The sequence below is a fragment of the Octopus bimaculoides genome, chromosome 17, assembly GCF_001194135.2.
Source record: "Octopus bimaculoides isolate UCB-OBI-ISO-001 chromosome 17, ASM119413v2, whole genome shotgun sequence".
Lineage (NCBI taxonomy): Eukaryota > Metazoa > Mollusca > Cephalopoda > Octopoda > Octopodidae > Octopus > Octopus bimaculoides.
Window position 1 is genome coordinate 49,817,161 of NC_068997.1, and position 556 is coordinate 49,817,716.

Below are 556 nucleotides of genomic sequence, written 5' to 3' on the forward strand. Positions count from 1 at the left end.
GACGCCTCTAAGCATTTCACCCGATGTGTTAACCATTCTGCCAGCACACTGCCTTATTAATTATAATTATTATTAATAATAATAATAATAAAAATAACCCATAATTATATTTCTACCTAAATCTAGTACTTCATTGCAGGATGAAAGATACAGTTGACCTTGGTGGGATTTGAACATGGAACACAGGGAGCCAGAAGAAATGCTACTAAGCATATTAATAATAATAATAATAATAATAACAATGATAATATTTTGTCTATTAGCCAAGAGGACATTAATTTAATACAGTGAAGAGGGAACTAAAAAATTAATGTGGGTGGGAGAGGGGTGGAAGATGTTATACAGGAAACGAAGAGTGGTGTTTATTATAAGGAAATAATAAACATATAAAATAACACAAAAGTATAAAAATACATATACATAAAACGTGTGATGGCTATACAAACATACATACATATATGTGTGTGTGTGCATATGTGTGCACACATGTATGTATAGTATTTATGTATAGATATCACTCATGCAGACACATGCATATGTGTATATATATATATAT